At 49.1% G+C, this 22,972-nt stretch overlaps 1 protein-coding gene across 4 annotated transcripts in view; it reads right to left on the bottom strand.

Moving 5' to 3' along the window:
* The window catches only part of EDC3 (enhancer of mRNA decapping 3), a 787,882-nt gene that overhangs the window by 327,320 nt on the left and 437,590 nt on the right, over positions 1-22,972 (bottom strand). The gene's annotated exons all lie outside the window — the stretch shown is intronic.

The raw sequence follows: 22,972 nt of genomic DNA, 5'->3' as shown, positions 1-22,972 counted from the left end.
TAACCTTAAGAACCACTTTGTCCTTGTAAAAAGTAGTATATGGAGGTTTACATGGGAGAGCCTGTAGTACACCAACCCTGCGGGCTGATGTTAAGGCCACAAGAAGGACAGTCTTCAAATGTTAGAAACCTCAAGGGGCAGGAGTTCAGAAGCTCAAAAGGTATACAAGTTAGAAACTTCAGTACTAGATTTAAATCCCAAATTGGGACATGAAAGGGGACTGGAGGGTATACATTAATAAGCCTTTTCAGCAATTCAATTATCAATGGAATTTTGAAGTAAGAAACTTCTTCCGTGGAGCGCTTGAAAATGGACAGCGCAGCTAGATATCCTTTAATTGTTCTGATCTGGAGCCCCAGATTGGCTAGATGCAATAGGAAAGAGCACCATTGGGGTGCCACATTGAAAAGGGTCCAGATCCTTATCTTTGCACCAGTTACTGAATTTGCTCCAACAACACCGGTACAAGGATTTTGTAGCTGGCCTTCTGGCCGAAAGCAAAATCTCCATTACGTCATCCGGAACATCCCAATCCTTGTATCTCAACCTCTCAGAAACCATGTGTGAAGGTTGAGTGTCTTGACCTCTGGATGGAGAACCGACCTCTGGATGGAGAACCCGACCTTCCTCTTGCGAGAGAAGATCCTCCCTTTGCGGAAGACGTATTGGAGGGCAGATGGACATGGCCAGAAGGTCCGGGTACCACGTCCTCCTGGCCTGATCCGGGGCAATTAGGATCATGGTTTTCCTGAAATTTCTCAACCTCCTGATTACTGGAGGAATCACAGGGACTGGAGGAAATGCGTACAGAAGTGGAAACTTACAGTCCCCCACGAACACGTCTCTTAGAGCTCCTCTCGGAGGAAATTCCCTTGAGCAGTACTGTTTGCACTTCCGGTTTACCGTGGTCGCGAACAGATCCACATGAGGGGTTCCCCAAGGGGCGAAGATCTCCAGAAGGACTTCCTGAGCTAGCTCACACTCGTGGGAGACTGTGCTCTGCCTGCTCAGAGCGTCTCCCGCCATGTTCTGCTCTCCGGCTAGGTGAACTGCCGATGGAGAGATTCCTTCTCATATTGCCCAGAACCAGAGCTGCATTTCCTCTTTGCACAGTGGTAGTGACCCTACGCCTCCTCTCTTGTTGAGGTAGTACATGGCCACCGTGTTGTCCGTCATTATCAGGACATTATTTCCCTGTACAGAGGGCAGGAAGGATTTCAGCGCTAGTCTGATTGCACTCAGCTCCAATAGGTTGATGTGGAGTTTGGACTCCGATGGAGACCAACGACCCCAGATTGTTGGTATGGGTTCCCCACCCTGTGAGTGAGGCGTCCATTACTACTGTTCTCTCCAGCCATGGTTGCCAAAAAGATTCTCACATGACGTTGTTGCAAGCCCACCATAGTAGATCCTGAGCAACTGCACTTCGGACTTGCAGAAGATCCGACATACTCCCCGAGAACTGGGACCACTGAGTTCTGAGGGCCCGTTGAAGGGATCTCATTCTCAACCTGGCCTCTGGCACCAGAAAAATGCAGGATGCCATGAGGCCGAGCAACCTCAGAAAATCGAAGGCCGGCAGATGCTGGGCATTCTGGAACTTTGTTGTCATCTGCAGAATCTGGAGAGCTCTCACCTCGGGAGGCGAGGCTTTGCCCGAGGAAGTATCCAAAACTGCTACGATAAACTGGAGCTTTTGGGATGGTATCATATGAGACTTCTTGAAATTGAGGGAGAAGCCCAGTTTGTGAAGGAAGTGACAGGTGATCGACAGATGTTCCTGAGCTTGTTGGGCAGAACGTGCTCTGATCAACCAATCGTCCAGGTAGGGGTAGACGTGAATGCCCCCCCCTCTCCTGAGACTCGCTGCCACAACCCCCACCAGTTTGGTGAAAACCCTCAGGGCAGAGGTCAGCCCGAATGGAAGAATTGGAAACTGAAAGTGAGAACCGCCAACCGCGAACCTCGGGTACTTTCTGTGCTTGGGATTGATTGGCACATGAAAGTAAGCATCCTAAAGGTCCAATGATACCAACCAGTCTTGGAGTTGGAGAGCCTGAAGGATCTGAGAAAGGGTTACCATCTTGAACTTGTCCTTCCTGAGGAACTTGTTCAAGTTTCTTAAATCCAAGATGGGTCTCAATCCTCCGTCCTTCTTTGGAATGAGAAATGAGAAAGTAGGGTGGGTGGGGGGGGAGGGGGGAGTACCATCCCTTGTTCCTCTCTACTACAGGTACCTGTTCTATTGCACCTTTCTCTAGCGGGGTTAAAATTTCCTACAACAGGAGCGTATCTGGAATTTTGACAGAATTGGTTACCGGTGGATGGTCCCGAGGCCTTCTTGGGAAGGGAAGGCAGTAACCTTGAGCTACTGTCTCCAGTGCCCAAGCATCTGAAGTAATGCCCCGCCATTCTTTCAGATGCTGAGAGATTCTGCCTCCCACCGGAGATTTGTGTGATAAGGCCTCAGAGTGATTTGGAGGCGGCTGCAGGAGCGGCTGAGAGCAAAGATGCCGTTCCTGAGGCTGGCTTTGCACTTTTTCCTCGTCCACCACGAGCAACATTTCTTTTGCCTCTTTGAATGGCCTGTCCTCTTCCTCTACCAAAAGAGGAGTAGTAGCTTAAAGAACGACCTCTCCAGGAAGATGAGCCCAAATAAGGTTTCTGAGGCTGTCGCATGGAGGCGCTAAGAGATTTAGCTGCTGCATTTGAGGTCTGTAGTTGTTCTAAGCTTTCATCAGCTTTACTACCAAACAGCCTCAAGCCATCAAAAGGCATGTTGAGAAGTCTGGCCTGCACATCTGGTGCAAACCCCGACTTCCTCAACCACGCGAATCTGCCTAGCACTGTGCTTGCAGCCATGGAACTGCTGATAGTATCAGCAGTATCCAGTCCAGATTGGAGACATTCCCCCATCGCCTCCTTTCTGTCAATATTCAGGAAGCCTTCCCTTTCCGCAATATGTTCAGCCACTGCCGACATGCAGTCCCATAGGGTATGGGTGAACCTGGCCAGGGTACAGCTGACATTCGTTGACTTGGGAGCCATGCTACCCGAATTAAAGACCTTACGGGTCCAAGCATCCACCTTCTTATCCCCTCTATCCGGGGGGATAGATGGATATGCTTTCTGTCTTGAGGAAGTTGCAGTCTGAATAAACAGACTTTCTGGAGTGGGATGCCTGCTTAAATAATCAGGATCAGAACTAGAAGTTCTATACTCCTTAGGAAAACTACTGTTGACTGCAGCAACAGAATCAGGAACTTCCCAGTTTTTTTCTACTGTTCGTTGAAGTGCCCTATGGAAGGGGAGAACTGGATCCTTCTGGGGGCCCTGATCAAGTATGTCAGTCATATCATCCCGACCAACAGTGGGTGAGGCTCTACTCCAGCCCATGTATTCCACCACTCTATTCATTAAACTCCTGTACCCTGAATCTGCATGTTCTGCCTGGTCAGGTTTTGCAAACTCCAGCTCAGGTGACATCAATGCCACTAGCAGAGTGAAGGGTATCACACAGGTCTCATTTTCGATTCTGGATCGATTCATTCTTCTGGGACCTCTCTAGTACCATATTGTACTCCAAAAGGAGAAACCACCTCTTCTTCAGAGACACTTTCTTCAAAAATAGAAGACATAGGGTGTCATTACACGGTAGGAGGTAACCATGGCGCTATTAGCGCCATGGCTACCCCTTACCGCCTGATGTGTCCTGGTAGGCGGTATGGGGACTTACCGGGTCATTCCGACCCTGGAGGATCCGGTAAGTCCCCATGCCAATTACCAGTCCCCATTCGAGCCCCCATGGGGCTCAATGGGAATGCAGAAAGAGATAATAACGGTACCGTTATCTGCTCTGAAGTCCCTCAGCAGGTCCCTTCCTTAACGTGTGGTCTGACCACACATTAAGGACGGGACCCGCCGAGGGACCTCGTAGTAGGGCGGTAAGGGATTACCGGCATCAGTGCCCTTACCGGTCCCGGTAATCCCCTACCGCCTACCGTGTAACGAGGCCCATAGACTTTAAAGAAGTCTGACTTAGGTAAAGCAGTAAATCTCCTTTCCTGTTCATGACTTTGGGTTGAAGGAATCGAAGGAACCGTCGATGGTATTGAAGGAGTCGTCGAGGACACCGATGATGTCTTCGACAAAGGCGTCAAAAACGCTTTTGGCTTCGAAGTCGTCTAGGGTTTCAACTACTTGTTTTTTATACAGTGTCGGGGAAACACTCGATTCTCGAGGAATCTTTGACGATTTGACATTGACTCGAGTCTTAAGAGTTTCACCCATACTCGACTCGAGTCTTACGAGTTTCACCTATACTACTGGGTTTTAACACAGTAGTTCCTGACTTCCTTGTGTCGTCCGACGGAGCGACCAGGGTCTGGCTCTTTTGAGGCTTCTTTGAGGGGGTCGAGGTCGCATTCTCAAAGACCTCCCTCATCTTCCTTCTAAATTCTTCCCATTTTCTTGGGGAATCCGACTTAGTCGGGCATCGTACCGATTTGGTAGATCTATGGGAGGATGAAGAGGGAGATCCATGTCTCCTCAACCATTTTTGAAGAGGTAGATGAAGAGTTTCTTGATCTACTACAAGATAGAGATCTCTTAGAATTTTTACAAAAATCTGATTCTTTCGAATCGCTCTACTTGCTATGTCTTTTTGATGAGGCTTTCGAGGAGGCCTTAGAAGCTTCCCGCCCCACCGCCAGTTTACCTATCCTCTCACAAAGGGCCTAATCCGTCATCAACTGACAGGAGCCACAGTCGCCGGTTCGATGGTCTGAACCTAGGCACCAAAGACAAATGCGGTGAGGATCTGTTATCGACATCTTCGATCCGCAGTCGATACATTTTTTTTAACCCAGTCTTGGGGGTAGAAGGGTGGAAGAAGACGACCTTTTCAGAAGAAAATTTCAAAGCAGGCCGTCCTCGAGAGCGAAGCAATCAGAAAAACGGAACTGAAGCCAACGGGCATGGCTCGAGCTATTTATACCGATGGTGATCTCGACACGGTACGGAGCCTGTCGAGGGACATCAACGCCACAAACTCGTGCACAGCGCCCTCTGACGAGAGAAATAAAATGTTTCCGAAGAAGCAAAGCTGGCAGGATACGCATATCATAAGATGAGGAATACGTGGGAGGACACAATCCATTCGAATTTAACTTCTTGCTCGGCATGCATCCTAAAGGTGTCTGTGGCCTTCTTGACTTGTGTCAAGGTGGCCGTAGGGGGATCAGCAGCTAGCCCTCCATCCAGTTCCTCGAGTTCGCTCTCACAATGCACCATACTGTGTCGGATTGCTTTGAGGACACTGAACTCCGCAAACATTGCGATTCCTCTAATGTAGACCTTAAAGGTTTCCCCAGAGTGTGCCGGGCAAGGGAACAGAACCTACATTTATTTCAAAAAACAGAACAATTGTACGTGATCATCAATAGTGGATGCAAACACAGCATCTTGTAATGCTAACTGTTTAAACCACCAATCATTACGTGGCCTGGCGAATGTTGGTAGTGTCAAGGAGATACTAACTGAAGAACGATCGGAGTAGCTGCGAGGAAGCATGTGTGTTTCTTTAACCCCTCCAATAGGCGTATCAGAAATGAGCCACATGTCTATGTGGGAGAAGGAATCGTGAACAGACGAATAAAAGGAATGGGATCGGTCCTCTGCATGTAGTGTTCTCCAAGCATCTACCAGCCCTAGCGAGTGCATGCATTCTTTGATAGTGGAGGATGCTCATGTGAGAGCCCTCTGAGCGTAGGTGATGTGTCTAGCTTCAGTTCTATAATAGTATTGAAATCCCCTCTCCATAGTATAGGGATCAGTGGGTAAGGAACAAGTTACTCACCTTTAACTGTTGTTCTCCAGCATAGGTCTGGCATGGATTCACATGCTCATGAATATTCCATCGTGAGGCTGGGAATCCTCGGTAAAGAAAAAACAAAATCAGTTTCACTTCTGAACTGTCTTTCTCCTAACAACCAATCACTGAGCTCTGGGTCATCCCCCCCCCCCCTCCTGCAATGACTGCCCTCTACCTAAGCCCCTCCTCTGGCAGCCATTCTTAGATTTAGTAGCACGTAAAGTGGCAGCAGGACCAAGAGAAGAGCCCCAGAGGGGTAGGCGGGAGGGTTTGCATGTGAATCCATGCCAGATCCATGCTGGAAAACAACAGTTACAGGTAAGTAACTTGTTCCTTCTCCAGCATGGGGTATGGTATGAATTCACATGCTCATGAATGAAGAATACATAGCAGTACATACATGCACAACCACGGGAGGTGGCAAGGCTCAACATAAGCATCTCTTACCTCCTTACCTCCTCACCTTCAAGATAATAGGTTGCGCAGCACTGCTTGGCCGACTGCACTCCTCCCTGGAATCCCTGTCGACTCAGTAGCATTTAGTGAAGATGTGCGTCGACCTCTACGTCTCAGCCCTGCAGATGTCCAGCAGGGGCACACCAGACAGAAACGCCATTGTAGCAGCGATCACTCTGGTAGAGTGGGCTCTCGGAGTGCCAGGCAGCGGTAGGTTTGCCAACCAGTGACAGTGGGTGATACAGCCGGAGAGCCACCTGGAAATGAAACCTTGGACAGGGCCTTGCCATGGTTCACAGGACCAAAGTTCACAAAGAGCTGAGAGGTTTTCCGGAATCTTTGTGCGGGACACAAAACTTCAGCGCTCTAGCCACCTCCATTTCAGCCGGCGACGAAGGAGTTGGAAAACATACAGGTAACACCAAGGGCTTGTTTAGTTGAAAGTCTGATGGCACCTTGGGCATGAAGGAGGGAGTGAGTCTGCAGCACCACCCTTGTCTCTTGGAAAGTCAAGTAAGGTGGTATACAGGAGAGGGCCTGGATCTCCACCACTCCTCGTGCAGGGGTGATGGCCACAAGAAAATCGGTTTTCCACAACAAAAATGTGAGTGGTGCAGAATGCATAGGCTCGAAAGGAGGTCCCATGAGCCTAGTAAGCACCACATTGAGCTCCCATGCCGGGGCCTTCACCGATGCGGAAAAAGCAGAATAGTCCCATGACAAATTCCTTGACCAATCAGTGCGACCACAAGGATGGCCGTCCTGGGGATCTGGTGTAGCGGGTGACAGCTGCCAGATGAACCTTGATGCAGGCGTGGGCCAGCCCCGACTTGGCCAATTACAGCAAATATGGAAGAAAACTGAGGAGCCTTGATCCTCAGCATGAATCTTCTGGGAACGACACAAAAAGCAAATCTCTTCCATTCAAGTCTGTAGCATTTCAAAGTAGACAATGCTCTAGCCATGGCGCGAACTTCCTTGCAGGCAGCCGGGTGATCGTAGCCACCAAATTCTAGTGCTGCAGGAGCCAGGCCTTCAGGTTCAGAGACCTTGGATCGTGGTGAAGAATGGCGCCTCCTTCCCTGGTGAGAAGATCCGTGACCACCGGCAGCCTAACTGGTGGAGACGCTGACATGCTGAGAAGATCCGGGTAGCAGATCTGCCTCGGCCACGCCAGTGCGATGAAGATGATGCGGCAAAGGCACTGTGAGTTGACCAATTACTCGAAGTAGCAACGGCAACGGATGGAACGCATACAGAAATAGGCCTTCCCAAGGGAATTAGCATGCGTCCCCCATGCTCCCCTGCTGGGGAAACCTGCTGGCAAACCTCAGGCACTTGGTGTTTGTCGCCGTCGCAAACAAGTCGATCTGGGGATTGCCCCATTTGAGGAACAGGTTCTCCACTAGGTCCTGCCGAAGTTCCCACTCGTGGCAAGAACAAAGCTTCCTGCACATGGAGTCGGCGACTGTGTTCTTTACTCCTGCCAGATGAAACGGGATAAGGCACATCCCCTGGGCGATGTCCCAGTGCCATAAATCCTGCGCCTCTTTGGAGAGCGATGGGGACCTGGTGCCCCCCCTGTTTCCCAATGTAAAACATTGTGGTGGTATTGTCTGTGAAGACCCGCACACCTTCCCCTTGACGGACGGCAGGAACGATTTGAGGGCCCAAAGAACACCTCTAGCTCCAGCACGTTGATGTGCAACGTCTTTTTCTCCAGCAGCCACAGGCCTCTGGCGTGAAGACTTCCGATGTGGGCTCCCTATCCCTCCAGGAAGGCGCTCGTCGTTCGATGCGGTGGGGCCTGGGAATATGCACCTCCGGTCAGATGAGAGCGCACGCCCGACCAGTTTATTGCCCGTCGGAACCCCTCGTCGAGCACGATCTTGTCCTGGAAACTTCCGGACACTTGAATCCAAAGGGCGTTGAGGAACTCCTGCAGCAGGCCCATCCGTAGCCTGCAGGGTCGGATGAGATAAATGCATGACATCATGCCGAGCAGCATCTTGATGGCCCTCACCGTGGCGATCTTCAGAACGAGCAGCAGTTGCACTTTGCCCAGGATGGCCGCCACTCTCTCCTCTGACGGTGATGCCAGGCCTGACACTGTATTGAGCCGGGATCCAAGTAACAGCGCGTCCTGCGATGGAGTCAAGAAGGACTTTGCATAATTCACAGAGAACCGCAGATCCGTCAGTAGGCGGACGGTCCTCGCTGTATGGTCGACGCAATGCTCCTTGAGCTGGCCCGGATGAGCCAGTCGCCCAAGTAAGGGTAGACGTGGATCCCTTGCAGCCGCACCAGCGCCAGGCACTTGATAAAGACCCTTGGCGCTGACTTCAATCCGTAGGGAAGGGCCTTGAATTGGTAATGCTTCCTGTGAAAGACGAAGCGTAGAAACTTGCAGTGTCCTTTGTGAATTGGGATGTGGAAGTATGCATCCTCCAGGTCCGACAACGAGCGAAAGTCTCCCTCTTCTAGCTGTCCGAGCACGTGTTGAAGAGTGACCATTTGGAACTTCTGGGACTCGATGTGTTTGTTTAGTCGCTGAGGTCGAGAATGGGAGCTCCAGCCCCCGGTCTTCTTTCTCACGAGGAAGTACCTTGAGTACACGCCGGAGCCCCGGAGCCGCTTTGGTGTTACGCTCACCTGGTTCCCACAGGGGCGACGATCGGACCCGGACAGCTGCGGTCTCCACCAATGTGATGCGTAGTGCCGAGATGACTGTCTGGACTGGCCCGCCTAATTTCGTCTGCTTGATCCATAGAAGTATTCGCCTGCAAGTGGATAAAGGGATTTAGCCACCCATGGATATGAGTGATAGCCCCCTCCGACTGTTCTCGTTCTCTCTTCTCGTCACCTCCGATATCCCCTTTTAGGAACCTCACCTTATGTTTTTAAATGATGAGCTCTCCATCCTGCGTGGATTGCAGGGGCGCGTTGATGCCAGTTACTTCACTAGTTTGAAGGCGTGGGAGAGTTCCGGAGAGTATTGACTCTGAGGTTCCTGGCAAGGTTCGGTAAGTATCAAGTTCATAGAGTTCAATATATCCGATGATTCACTCTTGTTCCCCCCTTCCTTCCTTGTCTTGCAACTAAGATCGTGAGAAGATACTCCTCGTGGCAGTTGGTGGCGCTCAGGTAAGAGTCTGTATTACCCGACGCCGTCCGGTAAATGTTGCCGGTGTTTAACGTGTTTTCTCTCCCTTTGCAGGTGCGGCACATGAAGATGTGGAGAGTTATAGAATAATGCCTACAGTGGTAATCAGGTAAGTCTATTATGATAAGTGTTTTATTTTTTGATTTTCTCGGCTCACCTTGTTGTTTTCTTTTATCCCTCAGGTGCCGGAGTTCGGCGAAGAAATGATGGCGGCGAAGAAATGATGGAGGCAGCGCCGAATCGAAAGATGCTGTGAGGACTGGTGAGTATGGCGCGGCGCTGCAGCTGGAGATGCGACGCGTACAGAAATGATGTTCTTTCCAGGTCCGGAGGCGAGATGGATCCGAAATCAGGTGAGGAATTCGAAATAGTTAGTTTTCTAATCTTGTCCTTTTCTTTCCTCTTGGTTTTAGGAGCTCCAGATTGGAGGCGGGCGTGGCAGAAGACTGGATGCAGACTGCAGGCACGGTGAGCGTTACGCTGCTGGATGCAGAATAACGCGAAGCGTGTGCTGTTGTTCGGGCGTGGTTTAAATAGCCTCCAAAGTAGTTCCAGGTAAGAAGTTCCCTAGAACCACGCCCGAGTAAAAAATAGTCCCTGTAGAAAAATAGTCCCATCCAGGCCTCACGTTGGCTTGGACTCACTAGCAGCATGGTCTGCATCAGGTAAGTAAAGTCTATGAGCCTGGCGCCTATGGCGCCAGGACTGATTTCCATGATGAGCCTGGCGCCTAAGGTGCCAGGACTGAACCCAAACAGCCCCCAGCCGGGGGTGTTGTGGTTTTAATAAGTATCTGAATGCCTGCTCCCGGAGCTGATGGGCTTGGTCCTGATGCCCGGGGGTAGGCATCATGACATTTGGGAAGAGCTCTATTGCCCCTTTCTTTAGCATGGCCCGAACCTCCAGCAGCAGCTGAGGCATATGGCTTTCCTGACAGGCCACCAGTGGTATTTGGGGACACTTCAGTTGAAACTCCAGTGTGTATCCGTGGGCAAATGGTCTTTCACACGCTGACAAAGTTTGCCAGCCGGCCTCCCATCCAGGGTGCAGGGGTGGGGGACCGACTTCACGGCCGGTTCATTCCTGCTTGGACGTCTACGGGCAGCCTTGGGGGTCCCTGGCGACAGGGTCCACATCCGAAAGCCTTGGAACGGCCCCTATTGGTCTCTTGGGCCGAGGAGTGGGAGGGCTGGAAGTACGAAGAGGAACTCACACCGTAACCCTTGAAGAACATGGAGACTTGTCTCCTGCGGATTGAAAGGAAGGCCGTCGCTGTTGTAGCGTGCCCAGAGCATGTGCCGTCTCTGTGTCCACCATGATGGCCTGTCTGTCAAAGGGCATGTCCAAAACCCTCGTCTGGACGTCTTGTCGAAAGTTGGTGGCGTTGAGCAAGCCATGACGATGAAGGCAAACGCTGTTGCCCATCTGGCGGAACCCCGCGTCGGCGATGTCAGTGGCCACCGTGATAGCGTGGTCAAACGCCACCTCACCTTCTTGCAGAATTTCCAACGCCTCCGACCTCTTGTCGTCGAGGAAGTCCAGGATGGGCGCCATCTTGAACCACAGCTCCTGGTCACAGCGCGAAACGATAGCTAGGGTATTGGCGGCCTTGATGGACATCGCCACAGAGTAGATAACACGTCATCCCATGGCATCTAACTTCTTCCCCTCGCTGTACGGAAGGGGTGGACGCTGCAGAGGAAGAAGTGCCGACAACGACTTCTTGGTCGCTACGAGACCACAGAGATCGGTGACGGTTGGTGCCGCAAGCACTTGGGCGCAGATTCTGGCACCATGTACTTCTCAAGGCGATCCCTCTTCGCCGGGGCCGTAGAAGGGTTCTTCATGAGAGACAGGCTTTTGTCCCAAATGTCATCCAAGAGTGCGACCGAACGGATGGTCTTTCGCTTCGCCTCACGGCGCTGGTACAAGAAGTCCTCCTCCTCCTCTGGAGCGAGCTGGAAGAGCTCCGGAGTGCTGGAGATCATTGCGTGAAATTAGCCTATCTCGTCCGGCGGGGAGGTTCTGGGAGGCGACGTGAGGTCCCCCGTCCCACCGTCATCTGTGCCCATCGTCGCTGTCTCATCCCTCGGGGGGAAGAGCGCACGAGGGGTGGCAAGTAGGCAGTGGGTGGCTCTTTCTCTTCTTGGCCGGCGGGTCCTCTGTTGCCAGAGGGTCAGCCGTCACCTGCGCCACAGGAGGGGCCGCCGGCACAATAGGCATTCTCATCTGTATCTCAGAGACCAGAGATTGTAACAGAGAGAATGTCCACAGAGAGGTCTCTAGGCGGCAGCTGAGGCGGAGGTGGAATAGTAAGCTGGGGCGCAGGCAGAGGGCCCCGGCTCTCTTTGACCTGCGGCTCTTCATCGCCTTCAACAGTATACTCGTTATCGTCGCCTTTGTCGGCGCCCTCATCTTAGGGCCTGATCCTGACTTTCTCCTCCTCCTGGATGCTCTCAAGGTAGACAAGCTCCTCCTCTGAGGAGCAATCGGTGCTCTGGAGGACCTCTGTGCCCCGCCTCTTCTTTACGTCCTGAAGGAACGGTCTCAGGGAGATGACTGGCATCTTCTTCTCCAGGGTCTTCGCTATGTGCTGGAAAGAAGACTCTCCTGGCAGGGAGGGACACTCTTGCCTTCGGGGGTGCACCTTGCAGGTCCGCCTTAGCGGCCTTCGAAAGGGACGCCACCACCACCTCGATGGAAGGCGGGGCCTTCGTCGGGTGTACCTAGGCCTTCACGGTCAGGACTGGTCCCTTGTCCTGCTTGGGCTTGTTCATCCCGGACGCCTTGTCCTGCTTCTTGGCCTTCTCCTTAGGGGGAGGGTCAGAGCCTTGGTCCCCCTTCGCCTTCTCCGGCAGGTTGGTCTTGGGCTTCTCCTTGGCCGTCTTCGGGGCCACCTTGAGTTTGCCCGGATGGTACGACTTCCTCTTGGATGACGATCCTGAGCACTGACTGGTGAATGAAGACTCTGGAGACGTCGGACGTGCCCTAGCCGCCGAGGAGCTTGCCGCAACGGCACTCCCATTGGCAGTCGACTCGAGGTGCTTCGCTTTTTGTTGGACCCCTATGGGAAGGGCGCCCTCAAAAGGACTTAGAAGCCCGCTCAGCACTCCCGGATACGGGAGAGGCATGCTTCTGGGACCCGCCCAGCACGGAGGCCTTGGCCTGGGGCCATTCCTTCAGCAGTCTACGCTGATCCTTCATCGTGCAAGTCGAGAGCTCACGGCAAACCGCACAAACTTGGTGTCGCGTACAGGAAGTAAAGGCATTGGGAATGTTTATCGTTAATATAAACATTCTGCAGACCGCAGTTGGTACAAAGCTTGAAAAGAGAGGGTATTCCTTCTGCTCGTCCGCCATGATCCACGCGGTGCAGGCCTCGAAGAATCTTCTGGAAGCCTCCACGAAGAAACAACGAAATTCACCCTTGAGGGGCACTGAAAAAAATCAAAAACGGATCCCCGTTAGTCGGAAAGTTGAGCACAGGTGCTCGATTGACCAAAAAATAGAGTAAACCCGAGAGCTAAGCACGAAGACTTCCAACACTTAAATGTGAGGTAAAAATCTGAAGATGGCTGCCAGAGGAGGGGCTTAGGTAGAGGGCAGTCATTGGCGGGGGCAGTATGACCTAGAGCTCAGTGATTGGTTGTTGGGAGAAAGACAGTTCAGAGATGAAACAAACTGATTTTTTCTTTACCGAGGATTCCCAGCCTGACGACGGGGAATATTCACGAGCATGTGAATCCATGCCAGACCCCAGGCTTGAGAACAGGCAAGTTCCTCCATTACATCAGTGTAAAACCCAGGGTGGTACACATTAGAGCCGTAGATATTCATCAGCACCAGCTCCCTCCGGCAACAGATCTGTACACCAGAACAAATCTACCTAACGGGTCTACTTACGCATGTTTGCACCGGAATGGAAGGGATTTATGCACCAAGGTCATGACTCCACTGGATTGCGAGGAGTAAGTATAGACGCAATTCCCACCCCAGTTCTTAGCGAACCCCTCGCAGGTCGCCGAGAGGGCATGGGTTTCTTGTAAATACAAAATTTTAACCTTGCATCTATCAACATATTGCGACGTTTGATTGAATTACCCAGAACATGTATATTCCAGCTAAGGCAGGTTATGTCACCCATTCTGATACAGATCGTTCAGTATTATCGCTTCTAACATTTTGATTTAACCATCCCAATACCTCAGCGTGTTTATCTGTGCCCATTCCTCTCTTAACCATATATACAGTGTGTTCCAAGTTCTTTTTTAACAACCCCAACATCCCCCTGTATCTCCCACAACAATGGGGTGATGATACCCCATGGATAACACCCCCAAACATTAACACAACATTGCATAGGGAAGCTGGTGCACAGGCTCACCCGGGCCATCACTGGACAGAAAAAAACAGGATGAGTATTAACATACTTATACAATTGTACCCCCGGGGGTAGCATGTTCGTCATCCACCGCAGTGTTGTGGAGAAGGAGGCCCTCCACTAAGGGTTTTGGTCGACAGTAAGCAGCAGACAAGGTGCACAAAACAGATGGCATAAAGAGATCCACTGAATGCGCAAGGGCTGAAAAGAGTAGTGCACCTGCAAGAGTACAGCAATTGGGCTCTGTAATAAGGACGCAGGATGTTGGTAAGGTTTCATCCAAGAACTTCATGGCTTCGTCTGGTATCATGTAGAAGAACTTTTTGTTCCATTCGACTCGTAGTTTGGCAGGGTATAACAGTGCATATTTCAAGTTGGCTCGCAGTTGTTTCTTAACTTCCAGGAAGGATTTCCTCTCTTGTTGAACAGCCACTGAGAAGTCAGGATAGATGTGTATCTTGTTTGACCCCAATATTAGGTCTCTCTGCTCCCGGTCCGCCTGTAGGATTGCATCACAATTGCGGTAATGGAGTATGCAGGCCATGATAGGCCGCAGAGGGGCTCCGGGTTTGGGTTTAGGAGCCAGGTACCTATGAGCCCGTTCAACAGCAAACTGCAGTGATAATGTTCGTTTGTTTATTATTTATATTGTTCACCCCACCCCAAGGCATCTGGCCAAATTACAAGAATATACATGTTCCTGGTTACAGCATAGGTAGTACACACAATAATTACATATAGAAGAATGTGGCACGAATACAGCTGCACACTTTAAGCAGTAGGCAATGTAAATACATACAGCTGTAAATTAATACAATATAAAGATAATAGGGGGAGATGTATACATTTGGGAGCAGGGAGGAGGTAGGGTCTAAACAGGTGTGTCTTTGGAGATCAACCAGTGTTTGGTGTCTTTTCTGAATTTGTAGGATTGGTCTGTGCGTAGTATGGGGGGGAGGGAAGTCCAGAGTTGGGCAGCCATCACTGGGAAGCTACTACCCCCCGATCTTTTTGTTTTATATCTCGGCACCCTTAGGCAGCCGGTGTTAGTTGTCCTGGTTGGTCTGGTGGGGTTATTTTTGACTAATTCTTCTGCCAGGTATTGAGGGGCAGCGTTATTAAGGCATTTAAAGGTAAGGGAGGCGGTTTTGAGCTGGATTCTTTCTTGGATGGTAAGCCAGTTCTTCCGTCTAAATGTTGAGATATGTTGCCGTCTGGGGATGCCCAAGGCGGTTCTAAGGGCATTATTCAGCAGAATTTGTAGTTTATTGATGAGAGATTTACTTGCTTCTAAATAAAGGGCATTGCAGCAGTCAATTTTTGATCAAGCTAGCGCACGCACTCCGGTCATACAACGTTCTGTGGAGAGAAAGGGTTTGCAAGAATGGATGAGCTTGAAAGTATATGCAGTAGCTGAAGAAGTTGCACTAACCTGTCTGCGCAGGCTCAGGGAGGAGTCTAGGTAAAACCCAGTGTTTTAACCTTGTTGGCCACCTTTATATCATTACCATCAATGTTGAAAGATCGGTATAGGTTGCTGAATTTCTTCATGTTGGTAAGGGAGGCTAACAGGAGTAGCTAGGTCTTCTCATCATTCAGGCAAAGACCATGAGTGGCCATCCAAGCCTGAATGATGAGGTACATTTTGTTGATGAGAGCAAGGTCTGTGTCATAATCTCCTGACAGAGGGAGGAGGATCTGGGTGTCATCTGCATAGTTAGTGTAGGTGACACCCAGGTGGTCCAGATGGTCAAACAGGGGTTTGGAAACACATTGTACATGGTAGATGATACACATGAACCTTGAAGAAAACCACAGGTGATGGAGATAGGGTCAGCTGTTGCAGAGGCAGAGAAGACTCTCATGGATCTATTGTTGAGGAAAGATTGGATCCATGCTGTTGCTTCTGTTGAAAAGTGAGCCGCACCTTATGATCAACCGGATCAAAGGCGGCTGACTGGTCCAACAGAAGCAAGAGAGCAGATTTCCCTTTGTCCTTCAGGTTATCGATCTGGATCTTCAGATCTATCAGGGCAGTTTGTCCCATGTTGGGGCCTGAATTCAGATTGTTGGAGTCCAAGTATTTTATGGGCCTCGAGGTATGGTTGAATTTGGTTATAGACAGCCTTGTCAATGATTTTAGGAGAAAAGGTACTGTGGTGATAGGACGGAACTTGGTGGGGATGCTAGGGTCGAGAGTGGGTTTTTTTTTTAATGAGTTCTTCATATTAGTTGGGACGGTGCCTGTGCGGAAGGAGGCATTGATAAGGGTGGCTATGAAGGGGCCCAATTCTTTGGCTGCATCTTTGATGAGAGGCTGGACATGAGTCACCTTAGCAATTAGAGGGTTTAAGTGAGGCAATAATGTTAATTACTTCTTGGGTGGAGACTGAGGTAAATTTGAATCGTTGGGGTGGTTTCGGCAAGATGGGAGTGGGTTTGAGCGTGGTCTGCTGTGGAATCGGAATCTGTTTTTTAGCTGCTATTTTCTTTTGAAGCAGAGTGATCTTATTGGTTAAGGCTTCTTGAATGTTGGTGCACCAAGTCTTGTCGTTGATACAGTTATCAGTTGAGGGGATAGGAGATTCAAGTTCTCTTAAGATGGTAAATAATTCTCTGGAACTTGAGCTAGCCTTTTTAATTCCGTTTCTCTTTTTGCTATCAGAAGTTCTTCTTTATAACTGGCTGAGATTTTGAGCATGATGTCTTTAATGACATCAGTAAGAGTTATTTCTTCAGGAAGTTTCGCATTTTCTTTTTACGTTTCTTAAGGCTTTCAGTTTCGGGGTGAACCATGTATTGAGGTGTGCTTTGGGTTTGCTTTTGCGCATTTTTAAAGGGGCAATGCTGTCTAGCGCCATAGTCAAGCTTTTGTTATAAAGGTCCACCAAGTCTGATGGGTTGGAGGAGGCAAAGGGCAGCTCAAGTAAGGGTTGGAGTACAGGAAAAGGTTTATCTTCGGTAATCCCAATCCCAGCACTTAAACAAGTCAAGACTCTAGGTGTCTTTCTAGACGCTACCTTAACCATGTCAAAGCAAGTAAATACACTAGCCTCCTCCACTGCCTATACATCTAAACTCATCTCTCCAAGCCGTCAATTCCTCTCACCCAACAACTGTGTTACATTAGCAAGACCACTTATACTCTCCAAGCTTGACTATTGTAACATCCTCTTCCTTGGCACCTCTAAAACAAACATAGCCAAACTCCAGCTCATGCAGAATAAAGCTCTCAGAGTTGCCCTAGGAATAAAAAAATCTGAACACATATCCAGCATTAGGAGAGACAATCACTGGCTCCCCATCCAAACCAGGATACTGTTCAAAACCCTAAGTATCACACATAAATGTATTGCCAAATACCTTAGACACAGTCACAAAGAAACCCCAGACAAGACTACTTAGATCTAATAACTTTCACCTCGAAATACCATGATATAAAAGAGAAAGCGGGGGTAGTGGGTTCAAAGTCCTTGCGCCTAGACACTGGAACTCACTACCCACCAATATCAAGTCTGAAACATCCTTCCCACTATTCCAATAAATAAATAAATAAATAAAATCACTGGAAACTTGGCTATTCAACCAATACTAACCTTAGGTGATGCTTCCCCTCCCTTATTTTAAATAGACCACCTCCTGCTATCTGTATATACACTAAGTAAATATACCATTGTTATTTGTATTCCTATGCTTTGTTATAAAATGTATTATAAAGTTGCATTTGCCCACTGTCTGTAACTACGCCGTGATACCTCCGGGTCTGGGCGTATAACAAATGTAATAAATAAATCGATAAATAATAATCTTTTTATTTCTGGTAGGCATGGATGGAGCAGTGTTAGGAGGGGTGCAATCTTGAAGGTTAAATGAGAGGAGGGCGTGGTCAGTCCAAGGTTGAGGCTCACTAGAAGTGATGGTTGTGCTGCAGTTGATGTCCGCTATCCAATCAAGGATTCTACCTTTGTTGTGGGTGGGGAGAAGGACTCTGAGTGAGGCCAAGCTCCACTAAGGAGTTGGCTATGGATGTAGCATGAGTCTCAGTCGGGTCATTGAAACCGAGATTAAGGTCGCCTATTAAGAGGATTAGTGAGGTGGGTTTTGTGTTGGTGGACAGGAGTGCATTAATTTCTCTTCCTCGAAAAAGCCCAACAGTCCGGGAGTTCTGTAAATTAGATGAACAGGTTACTTACCAACTGTAACGTTCTTTCGATTGGATGTTCCTCCCACATATTCCTCATCTTAGATATATCCTTACCTTTAGGTTTCGCCTCGAAAATGTTTTTCTCTCTCTAGCAGAGGGCGCTCCACTCGAGGCCGCGACGTCGATGTCCCTCGGCTGCATCCGTCTAGCACCGACGTCATCCACTGTATAAGAGCCTCGAGCTTGCCCGTTGGCTTCAGTTCTGTTTTTACGTATATTATAGTCCATGCATTTTAATTAGTTAATGGCATGCCTCTTTTGACCCAAGCCTTAATAGAGTTTAGAGTGTAATTCACGTAAACTGTATTGTGGGGGTGGTTGGGAGGGTCGATGAGGAATACGTGGGAGGAACATCCAATCGAAAGAACGTTACAGTTGGTAATTAACTTGTTCTTCAAATGGATTGTGTCCTCCCACATAGTCCTCATTTTAGACAGACTCCCAAAGCAGTTTTGTATTGGAGGTGGGAGTACAGTATCTTTTTTAATCATGTACAGAATGGAGTACAGATTTAGCAAACAGACTTCCTTGAGAAGAAGTTGAGTTCAGTGCATAATGTTTTATAAAGGTGTGCATGGATGACCATGTTGCTGCTGCACAAATATCTTGTACAGGGACACCCCTTTTTAGTGCTGTAGAAGTTGCCATGCCCCTGGTTGAATGAGCTCTCAGTCCAGCAGGTGGTTCTTTCCCAGCCAATCTGTAACATTCTGTTATGGCTAAAATTATCCATCTGGATAATGTTTGTTTAGTTACCGGAAGGCCCAGTTTGTGTCCAGTGTATCCCACGAAAAGTTGATGACACTGACAAATTCTTGCCAATCTTGAGATGTAAAAACTAAGAGCTCTCCTGGGATCTAATCTTTGAAGCCGCTCATCTTCCTTGCTTGCATGAGGAGGAGGGTAAAAAGTAGGTAAAGTAATTTTCTGTGACAGATGAAAATCCAAAACAATTTTTGGCAAAAAAGAAGGTTTAACCCTAAGGTTCTTATAAAAGATGGTGTGAGGAGGACCGCTCGAAAGCGCCTGCAACTCACTTACCCTGCAGGCTGATGTCAATGCTACAAGGAGTATTGTTTTCAAAGTAAGGAGCCTTAGTGGACAAGAATGTAAAGGCTCAAATGGAATACATGTGAGAATTTTAGAACCAAATTCAGATCCCACAATGGAACCTGGAAAGGTATTGGAGGAAAAACAATTAAACCTTTTAGGAATTGAATTATCAAGGGTATTTTGAAGATTCTTCTTTAGAAGAGCGTTTAAAGATGGATAGCGCTGCTAAGTATCCCTTTATCGTCCCAACCTGGAGCCCCAGATTGGCTAAATGTAACAGAAAAGATAAAACTGTGGGGATATTAAATTGAAATGGGTCCACATTCTTTTCTCTGCAACAGTTACTGAACTTGTTCCAACGACACCGATACAGAGATTTGGTTGCTGGCCTTCTGGCCGAAACAAAATCTCCATCACGTCATCTGTAAGATCCCAGTCCTTGTATCTCAGCCTTTCAGAAGCCAATCGTGAAGGTTGAGTGTGTTGACCTCCGGATGGAGAACATGACCTTCCTGTCGCGAGAGAAGATCCTCTCTTCTTGGAAGACGTATTGGAGGGCAGATGGACATGTCGAGAAGGTCTGGGTACCACGTTCTCCTGGCCCAATCCGGGGCAATTAGGATCATGGTTTCCCCAAACTTTCTCAACCTCCCGATTACTTGAGGGATCACAGGGATTAGAGGAAACGCATACAGAATTGGAAACTCCCAATCCACCACGAACGCGTCTCCTAGAGCTCCACTCGGGGGAAATTCCCTAGAGCAGTACAGTTCGCACTTCCGGTTGGTCCCGGTCGCGAACAGATCCACTTGAGGGGTTCCCCAAAGGGCAAAGATCTCTTGAATGACTTTCTGAGCTATCTCCCACTCGTGAAAGACTGTGCTCTGCCTGCTCAGAGCGTCCGCTGTTGTGTTTTGCTCTCCGGCTAGATGAATTGCCGATAGAGATCCCTTCTTGTATTGCCCAGAACCAGAGTTGCATCGCCTCCCTGCACAGCGGCAGTAACCCCACTCCTCCTCTCTTGTTGAGGTAGTACATGGCCACCGTGTTGTCCGTCATTAACAGAACATTCTTTCCCCGTACAGAGGGCAGGAAGGCCTTCAGCGCTAGTCTGATTGCCCTCAGCTCCAATAGGTTGATGTGTAGTTTGAACTCCGATGGAGACCAACGTCCGCTGATTGTTAATATGGGCTACCCACCACGTGAGTGAGGCGTCCGTCACTACCGTTATCTCCGGCTATGGCTGCCAAAAAGATTCTCCTCTGAGGATATGATGTCTGCAAGCCCACCATTGTAGATCCTGTGCTACTTTGGCAAGAACCTGCAGCAGATCTGACATTTCCCCTGAGAATTGAGACAATTGAGTTCTGAGAGCCCATTGAAGAGATCTCATTCTCAATCTGGCTTCTGGCACCAGAAAAATGCAGGATGCCATCAGACCGAGCAACCTGAAAAAATTGAAGGCCGGAAGATACTGGGCATTCTGGAATTTTGTTACCATCTGCAGAATGTGGTGAGCTCTCTCTTCGGGAGGCGAGGCTTTGCCCGAGCAAGTATCCAGGACTGTTCCTATAAATTTGAGTTTCTGTGATGGTATCATGTTTGACTTTTTTAAGTTCAGAGAAAAACCTAGTTTGTGAAGGAAATGACAAGTCTTGGACAGATGATCCAGGGCTTGTTCTGGAGAACGTGCTCTGATCATCCAATCGTCCGGATAGGGGTAGACATGAATCCCCCCTCTTCTGAGACTCGCCGTCACCACCGCCATCAACCTGGTGAAAACTCTTGGGGCGGAGGTTAACCCGAATGGCAGAACCCGAAACTGAAAATGAGAATTGCCAATCGCAAACCTCAGGTACTTTCTGTGCTTCAGATGGATTGGCACATGAAAGTAAGCATCCTGAAGGTCCAACGATACGAACCAATCCTGGAGTTGGAGAGCCTGAAAGATCTGAGAAAGTGTGACCATCTTGAATGTGTCCTTCCTTAGGAACTTGTTCAAGTTTCTCAAGTCCAAGATGGGTCTCAGTCGTCCGTCTTTCTTTGGAATAAGGAAATATGGGGAATACCAACCCTTGTTCCTCTCTGCTACAGGTACATGTTCTATTGCACCTTTCTGTAGCAGGGTCAAAAGTTCCTGCAACAGGAGCGGATCCGGATGTCTGGCAAAGTTGTATTCCGGGGGGCGATTCTGAGGTTTCTTTAGAAAAGGAAGGCAGTAACCTCGGGATACTGTTTCCAGTGCCCAGGCATCTGACGTAATGCCCTGCCATTCTTCTAGATGCTGTGAGATCCTGCCTCCCACCGGGGTCTTGTGGGTCAAAACCTCAGAGTGTTTTTGCGGCAGCTGCAGCAGCGGCTGAAGGTACAGATGCCGTTGCTGGGGCAGATCTAGCACCTTTTCCTCGCCCCGAGGAAATTTTCTTTGACCTCTGATTGGCCTGCCCTTTTCCAATTGAGGAATAATAGCAAAAAGGACGACCCCTCCAGGAAGATGAGCCTGTGTAGCGGCGTTGCTGAGGTTGTCTTATAGCAGCACCGCGAGATTTTGCCGCCGCTATGGAGGTCTGTAGCTTTTCCAAACTTTCATCTGCCTTGCTACCAAACAACCTCGAGCCATCAAAGGGCATATTAAGAAGCCTGAACTGCACATCAGGAGCAAACCCAGACTTTCTTAGCCACGCAAATCTACATAGCACTGTGCTAGTCGCCATGGACCTGCTGACACTGTCAGCTGTGTACAAACCTGATTGAAGGCATTCTCCCGACGCCTCTTTTCCATCCCTTATAATAGCTAGAAAGCCATCACGTGCTTCACCTTCCGGGATGTGTTCAGCTGCCGCTGAAATGCTGTTCCACAGGGAATATATGAACCTTGCCAAGGTACAAGTTACATTAGTAGACTTCAAAGCCATGCTGCCAGATGTAAAGATTTTTCTAGACCATCCATCCACCTTTTTATCGTCCCTATCTGGAGGGATTGTAGGGTATGCTGCATTCTTTGTGGAAGTGGCTGCCTGTACTACCAAACTTTCTGGAGTTGGGCGTTTGCTGAGGTATTCCGGATCAGATGTGCAGGGTCTATATTTTGCCACAAACTTTCTATTTACTGCCCCTAATGCTTCGGTATGTTACCATGCAGAATTAACCCTTCTCTGTAAGGCAATATGAAAGGGTAGAATGGGATCTTGTTGGGGTGTTCCAGATAATATATCTGTCATGTCATCATCTTGACAGACTGGTGAACTCCTACCCCACCCCATACATTCTGTAACCCTGCTCATGAGTTTTCTATAACTCATATCAGCCTGTTCTGATGGATCTGGTTTGTCAAATTCATACTCTGGAGAAGTGTCCAGGCCACTTGCTGTTTGCAAACATTCTTGCAGATCTTGAATGCTCGTTTGAGGGTTAATTAACTCCTCTGGAACAGATCTTGTGCCAAATTTTACACCAGCAGAGGTGACTTCTTCCTCTTCCGATGAATCTCCCTCATAGATGGATGACATGGTTCTGAAAAAATCTCTCAGGTTGAAAAACCTTTTCAGGCAATACAGGTTTTTCCCTTATTAAAGGCTTGGGCGTCGGCAAAAACGTCGATGGCGCTGAAGTTTTAATCACATCCTTCGACGAGGGAGCTTTCGACGACCTCGATGCAATCGTCGAGGGAGCCGTGGAAACAGTCGAAGGAGCTTTCGTGGTTTTCAAGCGTGAACTCGACGTAGTTTCCTTCGAGGGAGTTGTCGACTCGAGGACCTTCGAAGTCTTCGTCGATGTCGACTTCGATGGTGTATGTTCTTTCGACGCCATTTTGTTTCCCTCTGCCTTCGATTTATGCACCGA

This window comes from Ambystoma mexicanum, chromosome 11 (assembly GCF_040938575.1).
Source record: "Ambystoma mexicanum isolate Mex_15411 chromosome 11, UKY_AmexF1_1, whole genome shotgun sequence".
Lineage (NCBI taxonomy): Eukaryota > Metazoa > Chordata > Amphibia > Caudata > Ambystomatidae > Ambystoma > Ambystoma mexicanum.
Note: the sequence above shows the minus strand (reverse complement) of the source record. Positions and strands in the feature narration are given on the sequence as shown.